The sequence below is a fragment of the Zonotrichia albicollis genome, chromosome W, assembly GCF_047830755.1.
Source record: "Zonotrichia albicollis isolate bZonAlb1 chromosome W, bZonAlb1.hap1, whole genome shotgun sequence".
In the NCBI taxonomy this organism is placed as follows: domain Eukaryota; kingdom Metazoa; phylum Chordata; class Aves; order Passeriformes; family Passerellidae; genus Zonotrichia; species Zonotrichia albicollis.
The window spans coordinates 25,805,169-25,827,720 of NC_133859.1; positions in this window are offsets into that span (position 1 = coordinate 25,805,169).

The following is a 22,552-nucleotide window of genomic DNA, read 5'->3' on the forward strand; positions in this document are numbered from 1 at the left end:
TGTCCCCCACAGCTGCCTTCCAAGCCATCCCTGAAAAAATCTCCGACACCTAGGAAGCAAAGCTGAAATCATAAGAGCTGCCTAATCACTAAGAGCTGAATATTCCCTGCTTGCTAGGGGCTGACCCATGGCCTTGGTTGGAGCGAGCTGGCTGCTGGCACCCAGTCCCCTTGGGGGCTGAGCTCTGGATCTGTAATAGCTTGCATAGGATAAGACCAAGCAAGGCTCATTTAGCCTACGACTCCTTTTCTCAGGAGCAATGAGCTGGAATTCCTCATTGAACAGCTTGTGCAACGGGGCGTGGACTGACACCTGTCCACTGTAGCTGTCCAGGGATAGCTGGAGACTGGCATTGCTCTGGAGCAGGTCCTCGAGCATCTTTTTGGTCAATCTCTCGGGAGAGTTCTTTCCCTCCTTAGAAAGTTTGACTGGAAGGTGAATACATTGAAAGTCACAACTGGCCAGCTCACGCAATCTTACCCTGGCCTTCCAGATCAGCTGAGCTATCAGGTCCTGTGGCTGTGTGATGGTTTTGGATTGCTGATGGGAGAGGAAAACCCTCTCTATGATTAGAAGTGAATCCTTCTGACCTTTAAACCACTGGAATATCAACCCGTGTATGTGTGGTAACTTCCCCAAAACAATGAATTTGAAAGGCAGCTTGGGCTGATAACGATGAGCCTGCTTCTCAGCAAAGCCTTCTGCACTTTTTGGAGGGAGGTTTTTGCCTCTGGGATCAGTTCCCTGGAAGAAGCTAGCTCTCTCTCTCCCTTCAGTAAATTGAGAAGGGGAGCTAACTCCTCGTTGGTGAGGCCTAGCCAAGGCCTGACCCAGTTCGAAGACTCACACAAGGAATGGAGATCTGCTAGGGTTTTTGGATCACTCCTAATTTTCAATTTCTGTGGTACAACGGTCTGTGCAGTGATTTCCCAGCCCAGGTAATTCCAAGGTAGCATCCTCTGAACCTTGTGTTCCTGCAGTTGGAATCCAGCAGAGGTTAAAACTTTAACCACTAGGTCAAGTGTGTCTTGGAGTATTATGTCATCGGGGACACACACAAGCACATCATCCATGTAGTGTAGGATGATTGCCTCTTTTTTCTGGGTGCGCACTGGGGACAGCAATGAAACCACGTACCCCGGGCAGATGGATGGACTGCACTTCATTCCTTGATGCAATACTTTCCAGTGGTAGCACTTCATTGGGGCTTCTCGATTAATGGTAGGAAGAACCAAGAAGGCAAACCGTGGTGCATCTTCCGGGTGTAGGGGAATATGGAAGAAACAGTCCTTGATGTCTAGGTCAGCCAATTGCCAGTTTTCGGGAAGCATAGTTGAGGAGGGCATCCCTGGTTGGAGAGACCCCATGTCCTCAATTACCTTGCTAATTTCTCTTAAATCATGGAGGAGCCGCCACTTACCCTTCCCTGGCTTTTTTATTGCAAAGACTGGGGAATTACAGGGGCTAGATGTCTCTTCAATGTCTCCTTTAGCCAATTGTTGGGCCACAAGCTCCTCGAGCGCCTCTATCTTTTCCTTACTGAGTGGCCACTGTTGTACCCAGACTGGATCATTATCTAGCCATGTTAACTTGTGGACAGGGCAGTCCACAGTGGCCACTTCTAAAATCCTGGGGTGTCTTAGGGATGAACAATTTGACCCCCCAATGCAACATGGTGTCTCCACCCCTCAAGGGAGCTTTGTAATCAGTGACAAACAGGCGAACACTGGCCAGCTTTCCATCTGGTCCCTCAATTTGCACCATGCTTTTTGATATCTTTGCCAATATGACTCCTCCTACACCTTGGATTTTACCAGCCACGGGCTGCAAATCCCAATGTGACGGCCACAACCTTTCAGGTATGATTGTCACATCTGCCCCTGTGTCAAGCAACCCTTCCATGTGAAGATGTTCTGCTCCACGCATTAGGTTGCATCCCATGGGTTTGTCCTTGCCAACCACTTCTGCCCAGTATACACCTGGTGCCTTGTCATCTACTGAAATTTCTGCTGGAACAGGAATGGCCTGGGGGATGATTTGCCTCTTGGCCAAATAGAAGGGTGGCTGTGGACAGCGTGCCAGGAGAATGAGGTTAGGTATGTCCCCTTTGACGGTCATGGGAGCCACCTCAATCTCAATGGGTGTGTGTGCGGTGTCCCCAATAACAAAGTACTCACTGTCCAATTGTCATGGTTTGATGCTGGCGCAGTGCCAGTGCCCCCATGAAAATACACTCTCCCTGGTGTCTGCTGTGAGATGTGACCAGGAATAAGCAAAGTAGGGTCCCACTTAGAAATAAAGAAAACTTTATTAACTAAACTACAACTGTAAGTAAAAAGAAACACACAGGGAAAATTAAAACCTTCCAAAAACATTTCCTCCTTCCCCCACAAAATTCCAATTCATCCATCCCCCAAATTCCAACTCTCAGTCCATCACCACCTTTTAGATAATAAATTCTAAATTCATCAAGAGGAGAAGAGTCCTTCTTGTGCCATAGGCTTCCCCACAAAACACCGTTGAAATCTCTTGTGTTTCCATGTCACTCGTGGCAACGCCCGGAAAACATCTGCCATCGTGACCTCTTCCTTCCATGTCCAGTGCTCTCACCACTGCACATGGACCAGAGCTGCTTCTAGGGTTGTCCTTTTAAGTATGCTTTGTCCCGTTCCAAAAAGAGCACAGTCTCACTTTTGGGACACCTGTCCCCCCCAAATTTCAACCCCTTGGGCCGAGGGGTACCAACACTGAACCCTCTTGGCTCTGAGCCATCGCCTCCCCCTGGATGCAGTCTCTGTGTCACAAGGAAACATGGTTCTGTCCATGGCTATAACAAGAAGAGTCCAGCAAAAGCTACTCCATCATCTCTTCCAGCCTAAGAGTCTTCTCTACTCTTCTGGCATCTTTCACTTGCATGAACTTTCATCATACTTGCCCATTTCATCCTCTATTTCATCTCTATCTCTCTTCTAGGAAAGGATAATGTTCTCCAAATTTTTCATTGTCCAAAAAAGAGTTAAAAGCTCAGGGTCTGACTCCCCGGAGACTCCCACAGGGGCTGGACACCTTCTCGCTGCACCCCCCCCCCCCCTTCTTCTCCTTCTTGACTGTGCTTCTGGCACATGTTATCAAGTTTCAAGGTAGCAGTCACAGGCACAGGCTGTACTCTCTCTCCTGGGGGGGCTGCCACCTCCTGGTGCTTCTCCCATCCTTCCATGCCAGGGCCTCTTCACCTCCCATCTCTGTCCAAGGCCCAGGCCTACCTCACCCAGCCGCATGGCTTCCCCCTCCCCCGCCCAGCAGCAGCAGCTGGACAGGGGAGAGATTCGAACTCTTTCCTCACTGAAACCCAAGAGAACTTCCCACAGGAGTGCTCTGCTTTTCAACCCCTGTGTTCTCAGAGGCATATCCATTGTCCCCAGTGGCCACATCAGGTGCCAATATTAAAACCTGAACACCCATTGGTGTGACCACAGCATTCCAGAAAACTTACTTCCTCTCAAACCACGACACCAATCTTGTGCGATCTTTTGTCAAGTTCTGCAAGTCCTCTGGTAGGTCCACTCCAATGACTGTCCACTGGGTAGACCTGAACACAAAAGCTTTGGTGGTCACAAGCTTGAAACGCTTGTGAGGCCACCAGATTTTATCCTGTATACAGTTATTTTGCTTTCCTGCACCCCGCTTCCCTTTTCTGTTTTGAGGGAGGTTTTCCCCTTAAGGAAGCCCACTGCATTTATGTTGTGGCACAGGGCGGGCAGGCACTAGTGTCCTAGTTTTTTTTGGTGTGAAGGGTGTCTTTTGTTGCTGGCTTTGGGGGCAGTCTTGGGCAAAGTGTCCTGGTTTTTGCATATGAAGCAAATGACATGTTGAAGGTGCTCTGATGACATCTGTTGCCTCCTGACTCCTGGAGATACAGCTGCCACAGTCTCTGGGTTTGTTGGCCTTTACCACGCCTCCCATGCAGCAAACAGTTCCGCCTTCCTAGCACACGCTTAGATCATCTCTGCCAGTGTAGGTGGGGGGTTGAGAGGCAGTCCCAGGAGCACCCAGCTGCAGACTTCATTGGCATTCCTCTGTGCCATCTCTTTCACTATCTCCACTTGTGTCTTGGGGTCCCACACTTGTCTTTCAACCTGTGCACAGATCCAGTCAACAAACTGCAAGAAACTTTTTGAGGGAGACTGTTTAATGTCAAGGAAACTACTACTAGCTTCAACAGTTGGTAGCTGGTTAAAAGCCTTATCCTCAGCTTTTGAAATCTTATCTAAAATGAATTTTGATAACACTCGACCTTGGTCTTCAGGCTTATCCCACTCCCCCTCGCCACATAGATTTTCATAAGTGATGTTATTATTTTCTAAATCCTTGGCACCCTGAGGGGTTTGCTTAAGTTCCTCCAAGAGATCCCTGAGAGATCTCTTCCAGGAGCTTTCCCATAGATCAAACTGTGACTGGGTAAGCAGGCACCAGAAAAGATCTAGGAGGTCAGTAGGAACCAATTCAAGGGATGTTAACGTAGCTCTCATCATGCTTCTAAAAATTTCGCTATTTCTCCCAAATTCTAACTGACTTTTACATAACTCGCGCTTTGTCTGATAGGAGAAGGGCTGGTAGGTTCTAGGGCCGCTTCTACCACCTGTGTATTGAACAGGGGCTACCAAGGGAATTACTTCTTCCTCCCAGTTTTGAACCCCAGGGTTTTCCCTTTCATCTCCACCCCCATGGGACCAGGCAGGGGGACCACCCCCTCCTCCAGTCCCACCCTCATGAAAACCAGACAAGGGAATAACCCCCACCCCACTCCCTTGGGAAGCAGGTGGGGAAACACCCCTCACCCCACCCGCTTGAGGACTCAGAGGAGGTACACCCCCTGCCTCTGACCCCCCCACCCTGGCACCTTGGTAACTGAGAGGGGAGACATCCCCTCCCCCTGCCCCACCCCCGTGGGAACCAGGAAGGGGCCCACCACCCCAGCCCTTGGCTCCACCCTCTTGGGACCTGGGCAAGGGGGCGTGGGAAACAGGAACAGGCAAGGAAGCGGGGCAACCGTGGGAACCAGGGTCAGGGTTGCTGGATGATGTCATGGAGGGCGGGGACATGAAGGGAGGGGGAGAAGCATCCAAGGGAAGGAAGGGGTTGTGAGACCGGAAGGCGCTGGGGGAGGACACAGGGGGGCAAAAGGGATTGTGGGGAGAAGCAATTTGAGGGCTCAAACACGTAGATGCCGCCATTTTGGGCTCCGACAATATGGTCAGCAGTATCTTGAATGCCAACCATGTGATCGTAGCCATTTTGGGGATAGGGGAGGTCAGAACGCAAAATCGGGGTAACATGAACTAAGGTTAGAGGGGTGCAGGGAAGGTGCTCTGTCAGCCTGCACACAACTGCCAGAGCCAGGGTACTGAGAGGGAGGTGGGAGGCCAGAGAAACAGTGGCAGTGCCAGGTACCCTGTGATTGCCGGGGAGCCTCGCTCATCTCTCTCAGTTCAGGGGCAGAAGATTTGGGAGGAGGGGTGGGAGAAGCCGCGGGAGGGGAAATTTGCTCTGGCTGTCCTTTCAAATTCCTCTTTAGCACTTCTTTCCAAATCACAAGGAACACAGGAAAAAATTGAGACACTGTCCCATCTCCCTGTTCCGCTTTCGCTGTTAACAAGGCTGCAATTTTGTCTCAGGCAGAGACAGAATTAGCATTCTGCTGGGTCAACTGAGGGAAATGAAAAGATATTTAGCGAACAAAGCGTTTCAAAACTTCTTTGGAAACCATAATGTTTCCACTACTTAGGGTATCTAAAACTAGGATATAAATGCTTCTCTGTGTTGCAGAAAACTTTGCACCCATTCGGATGCTATTTGCTCTCTGCAGCACTCAATCTACCTTCCTTAAAGCCAGCACAAACAAAAACTGAAAGCACTGTGTCCACAGCCAATCCAAGAAAGAATCTGGGCAGTCTCTCTCCACCTCCTCTCTGGGGAACAGATGAAACTGCTGGCGTGCAAACTGTGCAGGTTTTAAAATGGAAGACAGCGGCTGCCGGCTCCCCCATGCCACATGGCCGCCACGCGGGTGCTCGGAGCTGCCTGCGCCGGTCCGCCGCCCCTTGCCGAGGTCCGCCACTGCCCAGGCACGACTGCTCACGACAAAACCATGAGCCGCGGCTACTCTTCCACTGCCCAGGCCACCGCCGCGCTGAAACCTGCTCGTGCCACCGAGACTACCGCGAAACTTGCCCATGCCTCTGAATCACGCCGCGCGTGACATTCTGCTGCTTCTCGGAGCGGCATGCCACAGGAACACAATCGATGGAACCACGCACCCTCTGGAACTGTGCGCAGTCACTGCTGCACCGCCGGAGCTGCTCCGCCCCTGTTCAACCCTGTGGATCTGCAAAAGAGACCCGCGGGACACACAAAAACCCTCACTCTCAGGACCAGACCTTTCCCTGCCCTGGGAGCTCACCCCCACCCTCTGGGGGCCCCCCCAGGGTCCTACTACTGAAATAAAAAGGGCCAGGAGACTTCTTCTCCTTTTTAAGGCCTTTATTAAAAGTGATCAGCTCCGGATTGGGCTGCAGTCTCCCGTTGCAGTCTCCCGTCGCATCTCCCAGGGCGACTCAGAGGAGGAGGATATGCGCAGCTTTGTCCACTAGAGGCAGAGCTGGGGGATCCGGTCCTCGTGGGAGCCTTTAGGGCGTGGTGATCCCTTCAGATGTTGTTTTGGTCTGAGTCTCGCTTCCTCCCAGACCTGGCCCGGGGGCTCTCGAAGACAGGGTGAAGAACAACGAAGGTTTCCAGCGTCTCTGCAGGCTCAGCACTCGGCTCCTCACGTCCAGACATCACTCCAGTCTCTCAACTCTTAGGTGGCTCATTGGTTTTGGGGTTTTCTCAGTACGTTTGGAGCCCTATCCTCCCACAGCATGCTGGTCCTGGAGTCACTTTGCATAACCCCCCCCCCACCCTCTCAGGTCTCTTCACCCTTCTGGGAAAAGTGCACCTTAGCCTCGGGCAAGGCTCTGCTAATACAAAAGGAGTGATTAGCTACAATGACCCGTGATTACAATAACAAAACACGCAGAACTTTGGCAGGGACAGTGATCTGGCTGCCTTTTTGTAACTTTCTCACAAAAAAAATTTTACAGAATTTTTGTTCATAACAACTACCACTCCTGGGCAATACTCACCTCTCTTGGGGACTTTGGTTAGCTGTGACAGCTATAAAGAAGCCCTCGTCTGAAATCGGTCTGCCAGGGGCACAGCGGGTTCCCAATTTCACCCTCTAGCCTTCTTGCTGACAAAAACACCACAAAGAAGTCAGAGGAAGGTGAAAGTCTCAAAAAGCTAAAGTAATCCACTTGTGTGAATTACCAGCTTCTTCGTGCTGTCTGACCATCGTGGGAGATGACCACGTGGGGCGCCACCTGTAGGATAGCCCGTGTCTCTAAGGCTGTTGTTTTGATAGTGGGGCCCTGGGAAAATGTTAAAGACAGACTCTGAAAATGTTAGGCTTTTTGTTTTGTCAGATCACTGCACCTGCGTAAGCAGTATGATAAATGATATAATTGTTAGATGTGAAGATTATTTAGTAATTAAATATAATTTTTGTATAATCATAAGAAGAATCATGAGAAACTATGTTGGCAATTTAAGGGGGTTATGCTTGGCTGAAATCTATGTATACAATAGGACAATATAAGTTTAATAATTAACATGAAAGTTATATCACAATAGAATATAAAAACATGTTCATCTCGAATGTATGATCGGAGTCAGATTTGGGTTGAAAATACCCCGATTCCCAGAGCTCTTAATAAAAGCACTGACATAATAATTTTTGTGATTATGTGTTTCTGAACGCTAACAGTTTGAGTCCACTGTGGCTAGCTATGGACCCTGGCCCACACGGTCTTACATGGATGAAAGCAAAAGACGAGAAACGCTCTTCTTCATGTGGGAACAAGTGTCCTCTTTATTGGCTTAGGAAGGGACACCTCAGACTTTGTCGACCTCCCAGGTAGAAAAGAGACCTTTGCCTTCTTGCAGGGGACTTTTATACCCGAGGGAATGGGGGCGGGGGAAGAGGGCCGCAGCCAATGGGATACCATTGAGGAGGGGCGAGGGGAGGGGTAACCAGGGGACAGACCACCAGGGGGTATAGGGCAGAGGGGTGGATGAGGAAGAGACCATGTGATGGGAGAAGGGAATAACAATCCAGGTGACATAACATAAACTATTTCGTGGAATACAACATATGACTGGTGTAATTGCACCAATTTGGAGGATTATAACTTTTGTTATTTGGTGTTACATCTTTTCTATCGGTGGACCTAATAAGGTCAAGGCAGGTCAAGTATTGGCTAGGATGTCTATAATAAAAATGCACACAATATACAGCTTTGGAGGACCCCACAGCTCCAATTCCTGGGGTTTCTCTGGTGTTTGTGGCAAGATTTTGGTCCACTCATCTCAAGTGCCTACCGGAATGGGTTTCTTACCTGTATATGGGTATTCATTTGTTGCTAAAGGAATCCTGTACCAGGCACATCGACAGCAAGTTGTCTAGGCTGCCTATGGACAGGCATAGATTGTCTTGTTGTAAAGTCTTGGCCAGTGTGACTCAGATGTTCTGATTGGGCTGAGGGACAATCCCTGCACCAGTTGATGGAAAGGTGAGGAGCATCAGAAACCTTATATGGAGCAGTTGGAGGTTCCCTGCTGCTGAAGACTTAAGGATGACAAGTTGATCTGTGAGTTTGAAAAAATGAGTTTTTAGACTTGTATAACTGTAACAGCCTCTCATATCTTCTCATCCTATTCCTTCAGTTTATACTGAGTAGAAATGGGTGTGGGAAGAAAGAGGGAATAACAGTATAACAATTTAAAAAACGGGTAACAGTGCAATACAATCTGTGAGTAAAACTTCATGGAGAGTCTCATAATTTTAGTAGGTGGAGCAGTGGAGGATCATCTTCTTTTTTGACAAATATCTGAGTTTACTTTTCTTTTCTTTTTCTCCTCCATGCCACCTGAGCCTGGTCTCTTTTCTCTCTTTGAGGTTCGGGGGAAGTGTCTCTGGGTGCTTGTCAGGATCCGTCCTAGTGAACAGATGACCTGATGGTTCGTAGGAGTGATCTCAGAGTGCAAAAACCAACACAATATGAGGGAGTTTGCAGTGATAATCAAAACAAATGCAGTTTTATTGAAATAACAACAGCAAAAATGTGATAGAGGGATTAAGGGAAAGAAAAAGAGAGGGGGGGGGGATATAGCTACCAATGCAGAGACAAAGTCCTGTGGTTCAGTCCAGTCGAGGGTCCACCTGTTACTCTGGGGAGATCTCAAAGGCACAGCTGAATTGCACCCCAATTATACTCTTTTTGTTGGGGGAAGGGAGAATAAATTTCACAACTGAAACAAAGGCCTTTGGGGGGGAGGAATAAAAAGGGGGGTACACAGAGTCCAAGCTAGGCAGCAGGCAAGAACTATTGTGTTCGTGGTCCAGTGGTCACAACCTGCAAGCAAACATCTCACTTTGCTCAGCTTGCCTCCCCCCACACACCTCCCCCGGGCTGGGGGTTTCAGTCCCAGTCCTTGGAAGGAGCAGAGGGGCCTTTCAGGAGTTTCATGTCTCCGTCCTTGATGGAGAGGTTCCTTATGTCTCAGTCTGTCTGTCATGGTGGTTGTAAAACAGGTGAGGGTCTTCTGTGGGAGACGACCTGAAACTCAGAAGTCCAGCCAGGCCGAGAGGTGGGACAGCTTCCAAAGCTGCTATTGTGGCAAACGGGGCACAGTGCCCCCTTCTTAGCATACAGCAAACACACCTGTGAAAACAATCGCTTAACACTGAGCTTTCAGGTCTCAGGGCCTTGTTGGCATGTGACTTTCTCCTTCGGAGCCAGATATTCTAGACCGGGGGGGGGGGGGGGGGGGGGTCTTCTCTTCAGTGGTCCTCAAGTGATGATTGTGAGGCAGATGAGGGAAAATTCGGACAGACTCTCACAGTGCTGCTTTTGGTGGTTCAATGTACAGCTTGATATTCTTGCCCGGAATCCACCATGGGCCAGATCCTGTAGACACACAAGCATAACCTCTACCCCAGGTTATTAATGGAAAGGGGCCCATTATTTGCTTGGATTTGGGGTCCTTGATCAGCACAGGTGGCTTCTCTGTGAGCTGAGATCTGCTAGTGTTTGAGAAGTGCCTGACTATGGGGGATTTGGTTCCATAAATGAATTATTAAGAAAATTGATTATGTAAAGGGCCTTATATAATCTTTTTATGCTCGATGGTATTTCAAACCCCTCCCCCCCTCCCCCCTCATTACTGATCAAAGATTTTTTTGAGGGAGGAGTGAGCCCTCTACAATAGATTGTCCCATTTGGGGAGTGGGGTATGCCAGTGGTGTGTTTCACCCCACATTGATTTAAGAACTGTTTGAATTTCTGGGAGCTGTAAGCAGGACCATTGTCTGTTTTTATAGCTTGGGGAATGCCCAGGATGGAAGAAAACGCTGGAAGAAAATGCTTGGTAGCATCTTTTGCCTTTTCTCCTGCATGGTCTGATGCAAATACAGCTCCAGAGAATGTATCTATGGACACATGTGTTATGAACAAAAATTGGGTTAATATTTTTTTTGTGTGAGAAAGAGTTACAGGAACGCAGCCAGGTCTCTGTCTCTGCCAGGGTTCTTGGTGCTTTGTTATTGTAATCACGGGTCGTTGTAGCTTATCTCCTCTTTTGTATTAGTAAAAGCCCTGGCTGGGTGGGGTGATGGCCCTTCCCCAAGGCAGTGCGCTCTTCCAGCATAGGGAAGACACCTGAGAGGGTGGGGGAGGTTATGCAAAGTGACTCCAAAGACCAGCATGCTTTGAGACCTCGACTCCAAAATGCAACGAGAAAACCCTAAAAACAACGAGCCACCTAAGAATTGAGAGACTAAAGTGATGTCCAGACGTGAGGAGCCAAGTGCTGAGCCTGCAGAGATGCAGAGCCCCTCTCGCCCTGAGCAGAGAGTCGTCCAGACGCCGGGACCGGGCAGGACTGAATCAGGGAAACTAAGATCTGACGGGGACATCACGCCCTAAATGCTCCCACGAGGACCAGATCCCCTGGCTCTGCCCCTAGTGGACAGAGCTGCGCATGTCCTCCTCCTCTGAGTCGCCCTGGGAGACGCGACAGGGACTGCAGCCCTGCCGAGCCGCCCAATCCTGAGCTGATCACTTTTAATAAAGGCATTAAAAAGGAGAAGAAGTCTCCTGGCCCTGTTTATTTCACATGGATGTATGTAAGTCTCCTGAAGGGAGCATAATGGGTAACATTTGTTTGCCACAATTGTAGACTCTTGAGGCCCCGGGGATTAACTCCGGTCCCTATAGATGGCAGAGCAAAGTCCTGGCAATTGAGGCAGGAACCCACAATTGCTCTTGCCTGTTCCCTTGTGATTTTAAACATACAAAAAAGGGCTGGTACATCTGGTGGCTTAACTTTGCTTGATTGAAGATGTCTGGCAGGGTGATGTGCACTGCCATGGATAAGGCATCTGCCCTCCAGTTGCCCTCTGTAACTGGTCCTGGGAGGTCGGTGTGTGACCTGACATGCATAATGTGGTACGATTGCTCTTGGTGGAGAGGAGATAGACCAGCTTCGAGAGCAAGCTATATAAATTTGGATTTGACACTTCTTTTAATAAATAATGTTCTTGTCTTTCAGCTGTTCCAGCAACTTAGGCTGAATCAGTAACCAGATTCTAAGGGATGTTTGAACTTCTCAAAGGCTCTGATAATGCCTGCTAATTCTGCAATTTGTGAGGATCCCTGAACAATTTGAACATCAGACTCCCACTCCTGAGTGTCAGGATTTTTCCAAGTCATAACTGACTTGTCGGATTTTCCAGAGCCATCAGTAAAAACAGTCAGGGCCTTTAAAGGAGTTAGACTCTTTAATGCTTTTGGGACCAAATTAAAATATGCATTAAATAGTTTTTATTTTAGTTGGTGGATAGAGATTTCACCAGGGTAGCGGTCAAGAGTGAACTGGAGGTGTTCATTGGTCTGAAGTAAAGCTTCCAGACTACATGATGTCAATAGAAGGTAAATGCGTGTGAACTCACACCCCACTAGGGCCCTGAGGTGTGCTCTGGCTTTTATAATGAGCTGAGCCATCATCTCCTGGGGTGTGGTAATAGTCTTATGTGGTTGGTGCAATTGGAACACCCACTCTATGATTAAATGCTGGTCCCTCAGAGTGGGGTCCCACTGGAAAATGAGTCCATGAAACTTGGGTGACTTACCTAAGATGACAAATTGGAAAGGCAGGGTAGGATGAGTGTGTGAGTGTGGTGGGCTTGTCTTGTGGACAGTGCCTCTGATACCTTTTGGATCACTACCTGGGCCTCCGGTGTAATAGTTCGTGGTGAGTTGAGGTCATCGCAGCCTCACAGGAGCTTGAAAACGGGTGCGAGGTCCTCATTTGTGATCCCTAGCAGTGGACAAACCCAGTTTATGTTCCCACATAGTTGATGTAGGTCTCTCAGGGTTCTTGGGTTGTCCTTGATTGTGAGCTGCTGGGGTACGATGGTCTTCTCACTGATCCGGAGTTCTAGGTAGGTCCACAGTCAAGTGCACTGAATCTTTTCTGTAGCAATTTCAAATCTTGCTCCTTCAATGACTTGAATAGTCTTTTTGAGAACAATCTCCAAATAATAGTCAGTCTCAGTGCATATTAAAATATCATCCATATAGTGAAAATTGGTAGCATCAGGGAATTTTTCTCGAATGGGTGAGAGAATGCGGGCAACAAACATTTGGCAGATAGATGGTGAATTTTTCATCCCTCAGGGAAGAACTTGCCATTGATACCTTTTTAGAGGGGCTTGTCTATTAAATGATGGCACAGAAAATGCAAATCTTGGGGCATCTCTGGGATGGAGAGGGCTGTTAAAAAAGCAATCTCTGATGTCAATGACTGCCAATTTCCAAAGTCTCAGGAGCATTTAGGGTGAGGGTAAGCCAGGCTGCAGAGGGCCTATGTCCTCAGTGACTTCATTGATCTTCCTGAGGTCTTGCAGGAGCCTCCACCTGTCTTTGCCAGGTTTACGAATGACAAATACAGGGGTGTTCCAAGGGCTAATGAATGTTACTATGTGGTCCTTGGACAACTGCTCCTGCATGAGGGATTTGAGTGCCTTTAACATTACTTCTGAGAAGAGCCATTGACCAATCCACACTGATTCATCAGTTTTCCATGTGAGTTTTCCCACAGTGGTGAGGGAAATTCTAGCATAGTTCCCCATTGAGACAATAGGTCCCTGTCCCATAAGGTGATAGTTGCCCTTACCAAGAAAGGTCTTACTGTGGCAACTTGACCCTCAGGTCCGTCAATAAGGATTGTCCATTTGCTCCGCACAGAGGTGGCAGCTCCTTGAATCCCAGAGATGACTCCATTGGCTGGCACAAATTCCCAGTCCTTTGGCCACTCGGAGAGGGAAATTGTGGGATCTCAGGATCTAAGTCCTGAGATGCTGGGCCACCGAGACCACCTTGGGGGGCTCGGGAGTCCTGGAATGTTGCCAGAAGTGTCTGGTGGCTGCACTTTGACCCTACACAGGAGACGACCTGTATGAGGATAGGAGGACTTCACCGGGATGAATGGTGAAGGGATTAGTTAATTAGAGAGTGAGACACAGGGTTTAGGATTTCTGTACAGGGGGGTTTAGAGAAATAAGATGGAGGAATTGGGGTGTGTCCTGTCCTTCTTCTTCTTCTTCTCCTCCATCTTCTTTGGTGATGGTGGCACTTTTGGATTGGTTATTACTGAAAGTGCACCCAGCAATAAGAATAAATGGTATTGGGGAAAAATGATAAATATTGTACACGTAACAATGGGTATAAAGATACGTGGCTGTCCGGAGGACGGCACAGTGTGCTCATGGCTGACTGCTGAGCAGATCTCTGTTCGGCTGAAAGAACATCTTTTAGATAAACAATTAATAAACATAAAAACTGAAAGAAGAACTGAAGCCTCTTCTCGTCCTTCGATACGCGGGCTGCCCCAAGGCCACCTCGGGCCTTTCCAGGCCCCTCGAACAGCCGAGAAAACCCGACAGGAAATGATGGTCACTTTGCTCCGGTATCTGCCACACCTGGAAGATAAACTTTGTCCCCTTTGTTAAACAAGCCACACTCTATAGGAAGTCTGTCTTGGCCCACAATCTCTGCCCAAAATAACATAGGATTTTCCGGCAAAATGTCAGTCCAGGTGGGTATGAGAAAAGCTTGGGCAATGGGCGTGCCCTTAGACAAAAACCAAGGTGGGTCTACACATAGGACAGTCACAGTAATCTCATCCCTTGGTCCCATAGTTTGGACTTCCGGAAGTACTTGTAACCTGTCTGGTGCGTTAATAGAGTCCCCTATGATTAAAATGTCCCTTAGCCCATCAGAAGTTCCAAATTAACCAGTGGGAATTTGGTAGCTCACCTCATCATCAAACTGGATAGAAAGGGCACTTACCAGCCTGCATTGTGTCCTTGCCTGAATCTGTTGGTAGCCCTCGGCAAGTGTCGGAACTCAGTACATCCCTCTGGGTGTCCACAGTTGCCGAGGACCCCACCAGGGGGCTCCGAGATCTTGGCATGCTGCCCAGAACACCTGGGGATTTGATTTTGACCCTTGGAGCAAGTTGCCAACTTTGTATGAGGACCTGAAAGTCACACAGGTTTGAATAGTGTAATAACAAAATTATCACAGGGTGAAAATGTAGATTTTAAAATTTTTGGTATGGGGGTTATGGGGACAAGATGGAGGAACCTGGGTGTGTCTAGCCTTTCTTCTTCTTGTTCTCCATTTTCTGCAGTGATATTGGCACTTTGGGATTGGTCTAGAGAAGAAGTGCACTGTCTAACTATTGGAATATGGAATCCCAATATTACCAGTCAGATGGTGCCTGGGCCAGTTCTGACCCTCGCTGCTGGGCCAAAGGCAGCACTGTGGTGTAATTCACCCCAGAGATACCTTGGCTGCTGGAGATTGCAGCAGGGCACTGAACAAGTCCAGGCTTGTCAGGAACTCCGTTTACCTCAGGAGAGAGAGCTTCTGGCGATGGTGAAGAGAAAAAGGAGAGGATTCCGCTGGAGGGTTGAATGTCCAGATGTTTATTCCATGGTTACAGAGGTCTGAACCGGGGCAACTGCTCCAACAGAATCCCGGCCGCATGGTCTGATTAGCCTTTTAAGCCCAGGGACAGGGGAAGGGGAGGGGACAGGTGAGCTACCAACCAGGTGAAAGGGGCAGGGTCTCAAGGGACTAGGGACACCTAGACAGGCCAATGACCTCTGGGCATAGGGGAGCATCCTTTGAATTTGACCAACCACACGACGCCTTGCTGGGATGCTACAGGGCACACTCAGCAAGGGGCGAGGGGGAAGGGAGAAGGGAATATTGGCACACCTGAGGAAGGGACCCGGAAGCTAAAAACACACCACAACAACTCCCCCTAGTTTTGTTTAAAAAGAAGAGGACTGTGTTTATGGTGCAGAATGATTGCCATACCATGGTTGGTAAATCGGTTCTTCTTCTACAGGAGGGTCAGTGTTTTCCACTGAGGCCTCCAGGTCATCCATTGGAGCACTGAGGGCTTCCAAATGGTAGACCTCAGGAGGGGGAGATGAGCTTGAAATTAACTTGAGAACCATGCGTTTGATTAGTCCAAAAACAATGCTAAAAACTACAATAACTATAACTAAAATAAACAGCACTAAAAACACGGTTTTCAGAATAGATCCCAACCAGCCCGCGAGTCCCCAGCCTTTGAACAGTCCATTCAGCCCGTCGTCAGTTTCTCTGTTGATGTCTGAGAGCCTTTGTCAAGGTAGTCCATACGTGGTTTGGGCTGCGGTACTATGTAGGAGATCGCAGGTGGGATGATCACGAGTAGGACGAGAAGCAGGCTCGGTCTCATGGCGTCTCGAGGCTACACACGAACAGTGGGATCTAAACTGGTACAAGGAACTTGAGACAGACATATATTACAAACTATTCCAGATAGGAGGCTTAAATGGAATTTCCTCCTGAGAACGCGTGCGGCGTTTTCTTCTCCAGGGAGCGTGAGCAACCTGGGGTGCTTCTGCAGATTTCTCTGAGACTTTGGGAACATAGGGCTTTACCCATTTGGAAGGAACTCACCTTAAACCAGAGGGGGTGGACACACAGGCGTATCCACGTCCCCAAGTAACCAATTTGTAAGGTCCCACCATTTTCCAAGTCTCAGGGTCCTTTACTAAAACCGGAGGTTTTTCTTTCATCAACCTGTGACTGCTCCCCCCAAAGTGGCATAGGATGGGTGGGTTCAGGCTGGCAAAAGAACAATTCAGAAAATTGATTGTGAATAGCACCCTAGTTAACCAGATGTGGGGAGGTTCTACCTTCAGAACCTGTTGTTGCTGGTCCAGGACCCTTTTTATATCACGGTGAGTTCTTTCTACAATGGCTTGACCTGTAGGGGAGTAGGGGATGCCAGTTTTGTGATCTACTCCCCATTGCTGCAGGAAGCTCCCAAATTCCTTGGATTTATAAACAAGCCCATTATCAGTTTTCAGCTCCTTGGGGATGCCCATGAAAGAAAAAGCCTGTAAGAGGTGCTTAATAGCATCAATAGATGATTCTCCTGTGTGGGCAGAAGCATAGACCGCTCCAGAAAAGGTATCTACACTAACGGGAACATATTTCTGCCGTCCAAAAGCCTGTATGTGTGTTACATCTGTTTGCCACAGTTCACAACTGTTCAGTCCCCTTGGGTTTGCTCCCATACTCACTGTAGGGAGTGCATGTTGTTGGCAATTTGGACATGTGGCCACAATCGCTTTGGCCTGTTCTCGAGTGATGTTAAACTGACGAACCAGGCCAGGTGCATTTTGGTGGAAAAGCTGGTGGCTGATTTTTGCCTGTTCAAAAACATTTGGGAGAGTGGCCATCACTGCAGGTGCAGCAAGAGCATCTGCCCTTCTGTTGCCTTCAGCGATAAACCCTGGCAAGTCAGTGTGTGACCTGACATGCATCACATAAAATGGTTGCTCTCGGTGAGTGACTAACTTTACCGGTTTTGAGAGCAATTCAAAAAGTGCAATGTTAGATACATCTTGCAGTATTGCTTGATCTGCTCTGGATACTACTCCTGCCATGTATGCAGAGTCTCTATTCAGATTAAATGGTTCTGAGAACCTTTCAAAAGCCCCAACAACCGCAGCCAATTCAGCAACCTGAGGTGAGCCTTCCACCTCAGCAACGTCTGTCTCCCACTGCTGGGTTTGAGGATCTTTGCAAGTCATAACAGACTTGTGGGACCTCCCGGACGCATCTGTAAAGACAGTCAGAGCCCTTTTTAAAGGTCTCCTACTTAGAGCACTTCTCAATTTTAAAGTAAATTGAACATCTTGTTCAAACAATTTGTGAGCGGGCCGCGCTATGGAAATTTGTCCTGAGTAGGAATCCAGAGCAAACTGCAACACTTCATTTTCTTGAAACAATTATTCCAGTATTTTCATAGTATTTTGATCTGATTTTAACTCAACTGGAATGTGAATGCACTTAAAATCACATCCTGCTAACTCCCTGATCCGGATCCTTGCTTTCCGGATCAGTTCCGCTAACAGCTCCTGAGGCTTTGTCAGTCTCTTGGACCTTTTGTGACTGAGGAAAACCCATTCTATGATCAAGAGAGAGTCCCTCTGGTCCCGGTCCTTTTTTGGTGTGTTCTTTGCTTTAGGTGTTTGTTTTTCCTTCCATTGGAAAATAATTCCATGGAGGTGTGGCAACTTACCTAGGATGATAAATATGAATGGCAGGTCAGGCCAGCATCGGTTGGCCTGTCTTGTGGACATTGCTATCTGAACCTTTTCTAGAGCTTTCCGTGCCTCTGGGGTAATAGACCTAGGAGCACCTGGGTCCTCTCCCCCTTTTAATAAATTGAAAAGAGGGGCAAGGTCTTCATTAGTCAGACCAAGCCATGGTCTTACCCAATTCAAAGACCCACACAACTTGTGGACATCCGCAAGGGTCTTGATCCTTGGATTGATTTCTAGTTTTTGAGGAACAATGGTCCTATTTCCAATTTCGAAGCCCAAATACTTCCAAGGTGGCATCTTTTGAATTTTCTTTTCCTGGAGCTCGAACCCTGCAACAATCAATGCATCGATCGTTAGATCAAGCGCATGTGTTAGTAAATCATCATTGGGGGCACACACAAGGATATCATCCATATAATGATAGATGATGGCCTTCTCTGCGGCTGCACGCACTGGGGAAAGCAGGGAAGAGACATACCACTGGCAGATAGCTGGAGATACCTTTAATCCCTGAGGAAGAACAGTCCAATGGTATCTTTTCATAGGGGATTCCATGTTGGTGGAAGGGACTGAGAATGCAAAACGCGGTGCATCATCAGGGTGCAATGGGATTTGGAAAAAACAATCTTTAATATCAATAACAGCTAATTTCCAATTTTGGGGAGACATTGTTGGGGATGGCATACCAGGTTGGGGAGAACCCATATCTTCAATTACATTATTAATTTGTTGGAGGTCACAGAGGAGTCGCCACCTCTTTTTGTCAGCTTTTTGGATGACAAACACTGGAGAGTTCCATGGGGACATGGTCTCCACAATGTGGCCCTTTTTTAGTTGCTCTTCTACTAGTTCCTCAAGCACCTTTATATTTTGTTTACTGAGTGGCCACTGTTTCACATCAACTGGTTTATCTGTTTTCCACTTCAGTTTTTGGGTGGGGCGCTGTTGTTCAATGACTGCTGCACAAAAATGCTGTGGAGAGTCTGGAATATCAATTGTGACACCCCACTGGGCCATTAAATCTCTCCCTAACAAAGGTTCTGAATAATCTAACACAAATGGACGGATATTTGCCAATTGTCCGTTTGGACCCTCGAATTGAATAATGCTTTTGGATTGCCTTGCCAATTGCAGACCTCCTACACCTCGAAGGTGACCAGCAACATTTTGTAAAGGCCAGTGTGCTGGCCAGTCTTGTACTGGAATCACTGTGCAGTCTGCACCTGTGTCTACAAGCATCTCAATGCGTTTTGACTCCCCACCCCCACTGACATTGCACCACAATTTGGGTTTATCTGTCCCAATAACTTGGACCCGGGCGACTGTGGGCCCTTGTTTTTCGACCTTTTCAGGTAAAGATGGCACAGGGATAGCTTGAGCAACAATTTGTCCCTTGGGAAGAAACAGGGGTGGGTGGAAACAGTGCAGGCTGAGAACAAATTGCTTGGGATCTGATGTTGTCATTCCCGGAGCAATTTCAATCTCTTGTGGTGTGTTTTTGTCCCCAGTGATGATGTACTTACAATGAATTTGGTTCCAAGTACCCTTCTGTTCAGGATTTACAGAGACAAAATGCCAGTCAGTGTCCTTCAGGGGGAGTGACTCTGTCAGCTGCAACCTGTAAGGCTCATTGACAGAAGACGTGGTTAACATAGGATCACCTAAACCATAACAAAGGTTATTTTGTTTCACCTTCAACAGTGGACTTGCAGACTTGGTCTTTGAAGCACCTGCTTCACTTACACAAATGTTAATATTATGGCGCTCTTGATTTGTTTTGCTACTCTTATTCTCTTGGCCTGCTCTTTTTATGTCTGCACGCCTGGCAGGCTGGCGCTTTTTTTTTTCTTTTTTTTGTTGTTGACCCCCAGGGAGGGCTTGTAATTCTCCTCCCCTGCCATTTCTAAATTCATCAAATTCCCTTTTCAGGGGGCACTGGTTTCTCCAGTGCCCTAGGTTATTTCAAAGCAGGCATGGTTTAGTCGGCTCAACCATTGCTGGTCTCCGCTGCTGCCCAGGGTACTGCTGTGCTGAGGGAAAAGGTGCAGGGCTGGCAACAGCAACACGCTGAGGTGGTCTTGGCAGCAGCCTTGGTCTGGTGTCTTCAGCCACAGTCATCAGAGGCACTTTCCTGTTACAGACTAGAAGCATATCTTTTAGTGTATGGGAAGGTTCCATAGGAAGGCTCAGGATTGCCGCTCGACACTGTTCATTTGCATTTGTAAACGCTATTTCCTCTAAAATTGCTTCCCTAGCATTTTCCTTTTTAACCTCTATTTCAATGGCTCTAGTTAACCTTTCTACAAATTTCAAAAAAGGCTCTGATGGTAGTTGTTTGATTTTACTATAGGGCTCAAAAGGCCCCTCAGGTTGGGGGGAAAAGAATGCTTTTTCAGCTGCTTGTTTTACCTTCTCGAGTGTTTCTGCAGGAATTTCAGTAGCTTGGACTGAGGGAGAAGACCACTGGACCTCACCACAGAGGTGCTCAATGGTGATAGGGTTACCACTGTTGTCTTTCGCTGTGTTTGGATGAACAAGCAAGCCTGGGAGAGCATCTTTTAGCAGTTGTTTCAATGCTGATTCCCATAATTTGAATTCCGTGGAGGTCATGAGGCAGGAAAAAAGCTGTTTTAAATCATGCGAAATTACCACAGTCCTACTCAGTTCAGAATTTAAAAGGCCATGGAAATATGGACTGTGTGGACCATATTCCTTATGAGATTTACAGATCTCTTTAATCAATTGTTGTCCAAAAGAACTCCAGTTAGCAGTTGGACCAGCCCCGGCTTGAGCTGCAGGCTGAAACGTAACAGGAGCTAGTGACAACATGGGACTATGCATTGGGCCTGCCATCCCCTGCTCTGTATCTCTGGAATCAGAGGCATTGGGATCACAGCTACCGGTTTGGGGACAGGCAGTGGGTGTGTCCCCACCGTGGGAACTCGGGGAGGGGGCGGGGGCAGGGAGCCGGCAAGGGGCAGGGAAACCGTAGGAACAGGGGGCAGGGACAAGGGGCGAGCAGGGGGCGGGGACCGTGGGAACAAGGGGCGGGGTCAAGGGGCTGGTAAGGGGCGGGGACGCCTGGTTACATCACGTCAGCAGACGCCCCCTGGGAGGAGTAGAGAGGCGGAGCCGAAGGTACTGCAGGAAAGGGGGGGGGAAGGGGTCACAAGGAAAAGGAGAGGGGGATGGGGCAGGGATTTTGGGATGCTTAAGAGAATTTTGGGAGGAAGAAGACCAGGTTTGGGAAGATGCCACATGGCATCCACCATTTTGCGGACCCCCTAGGGACTGGGGGCCATTTTGGGCATCACTGCTCTCCGGAAAGCTAGAAAGTTTTGGGTAAAGAGGTTTAGGGGTTTTTGAGCTAGGAGAGGGAGAAACAGGGAGGTCAGAGGTACTTGGCTTTACATTTGGCTTTTTCTCCATTTCCTTTTGTTTGAGCAATGCTGTTCAAATTTGTAAACTCCAGAACACAAATTTAGCTGAGGGTGATTTGCCAGATTGTCCTAAGGTTATCAATTCATTCCCAACTTTATCCCAGAATTGAATATTGTGGATTTCTTTAGGGGAAATATTTGGGAACTGCAGAAAAAGCCATCTTATAAACTGTTTCAATTTTCCTTTAGAGAATTTCACATTACCATTGACTAAAATGCTAACAATATTATAATACACACCTTTTTGTACGATGCTAAGTTTGGAACCCATGTTAGATGTAAAAAGCAAAGTACTTAATCCTGCCTGACCAAAAACAAAGCTAAAATCAGCAACCAATTTCTAAAAAAAAACACAGATAAAAAGCGATAACGATCAGACAAAAGCTTCACAATGCAGCTGTATATACTGCTTTTAAAATTCCCGGGCAGCCTCAGCAGGGCACACCCTGCCGAACCGAGGCAGAAACAAAGCCTCTCCCGTGGTGGAGTGCAGCCCCCCCGCGGAGCAGAGAGAGCAGCCACTCCACGTGGCAAGCCGAAACCAGGGCCCCTGAGCCGTGTGTGCAAAGAGAACTCCCGACCCCGCACCGAGAGGGATCCCCCGGCCACGTGGAAAGAGAGCCCCCCCCCCCCCTGCCCCGCACAGAGAGAGAAAGAGAGTCCTCCGCGGAGCAGAGAGCCGAGAGCCCCCCCCCCTCCCCCGCACAGAGAAAGAGAGAGAGTCTCCCGACCACGTGTAGAGAGCCGAGCACGCTGCCAAGCCGGGGGGGAAGGGCAGAGAGCGATCCCGCTACGGCGCGAATTTTAAAAGACAGTGAAACACGCGGCAGAAAGCTAAAGCTAGAACGCTATGAATTCCCGTCTGTGGGGCTGCGCAGCCAAAAATGCAAAGGCAAAAAGGAACAGAACTCACGGCAGAGTCTGTTTTTGAGCTTCTGCTCTACCGAAAGCAGAGATACTCACGTGAAATGGAAGCTGTAGGTGGCTGGGTACAGGCAGGTAGGTCTCTTCACCGGAAAAGGACCTCTCTCTGGGTGCAAGAGAGGCTACCCTCTTCTTCCTCTGGAAAATCTGCTCACCAAACAGAAGCTGGGCTTTCCAGAGGCGCCGAACAGTCCACGAAACTTCTTCTGGGAATATTCCCAAAGTCTCTAGCTGAGGGCAATGCAACCAAAGCCCTTCCAGCTGGATGCACAGCTGCCAGAAGCGTCTCTGAGGTACCGCGAGTCCGTTCTGGGGCTGCGGAGTCGCTTTGCCCACCTCAGGGACGCCAATA